The sequence below is a fragment of the Egretta garzetta genome, unplaced genomic scaffold, assembly GCF_000687185.1.
Source record: "Egretta garzetta isolate BGI_Z169 unplaced genomic scaffold, ASM68718v1 scaffold272, whole genome shotgun sequence".
NCBI classification, from domain to species: Eukaryota; Metazoa; Chordata; class Aves; order Pelecaniformes; family Ardeidae; genus Egretta; species Egretta garzetta.
Window position 1 is genome coordinate 1997883 of NW_009258966.1, and position 1046 is coordinate 1998928.

At 58.4% G+C, this 1046-nt stretch overlaps 1 protein-coding gene across 1 annotated transcript in view; it reads left to right on the forward strand.

Annotated features, from left to right (window-relative positions):
• Positions 1-336: 336 nt before the first annotated feature.
• SEMA6A (semaphorin 6A) overlaps positions 337-1046 on the forward strand; it is a 114811-nt gene continuing 114101 nt past the window's right edge. Inside the window, exon 1 of the mRNA XM_009634621.2 lies at positions 337-539. The gene's annotated coding sequence lies outside the window, so the exon portion shown is untranslated. The remainder of the gene's footprint in view (positions 540-1046) is intronic.

The following is a 1046-nucleotide window of genomic DNA, read 5'->3' on the forward strand; positions in this document are numbered from 1 at the left end:
CTCGCCGCGCACAGTCCAATGCCCCGCAGCCCGGGGCGAGGAGCGACTGCGCTTTCCTGCCGCGGCACGGCGAGTGCCTCCAGCCTAGGAGTTTTCCTGAAGCAGCCGTCACACCGGGAGCACTTTTGGTAGAGAGGGAGCAGGAGGAGACTCCGCAATGACTTACCTCCCGAGGCGCGACTGAAGGGGACTTGCCGGAGTGGAACCGTAGTGGAATTTGGGTCTGGAGAGGAGTTGCTAACGCTTGTTTTTCTGGTTTTTTGTTGTTTTTTGTTTTTTGTTTTTTTTTTTTATTCTTCTCCTTGTTCCCTCCCCTCTTCTCGCCCGTCACTGGAAATGAACAAATTGCATTTGCAATTCAGAAAGTAGAAATATTAAATACTCCATCCCCCGGGACGCACACATGTAGTAATGACAAAGGATTGCAAAGGAGAGAGTGGCTCCAGTTTCCCAGAGAGATCCCCTTAAATGGATTACTAAATGGGACACTACATCAGCTAGTTCTGTCCTCTAGCTGCCCAGATACATGCACCGAAAAGGTACGGTACTCCCCCGACCGTGTCCATGCCTGATGTTTTGGGGTTGCTCGGAAAGGAGGGCTGCCGGGTCGCCCCGGCCGGCTCGGGAGCAGCGAGGACGGTGCGTGGTTTGAGGCTGGCGGCTGCGTTCCGTCTCGCCGGCGTTTGCAGCGCCTGGGGAGGGGGAGAAGAGCCGCCTGCAAGTGCACACGCTGCGCTCGCTGGTGCCACTTCCCAGGCATCTCGTGGCTTCGCCTTTCTTCCCTTTTTCCTCCTTTTTCATCCCCACCCCGCCCCAGCTGCTCGGGAGCAGCGAGGACGGTGCGTGGTTTGAGGCTGGCGGCTGCGTTCCGTCTCGCCGGCGTTTGCAGCGCCTGGGGAGGGGGAGAAGAGCCGCCTGCAAGTGCACACGCTGCGCTCGCTGGTGCCACTTCCCAGGCATCTCGTGGCTTCGCCTTTCTTCCCTTTTTCCTCCTTTTTCATCCCCACCCCGCCCCAGCTGCTTAACGTGCTGGCCGTCCTCCCCGG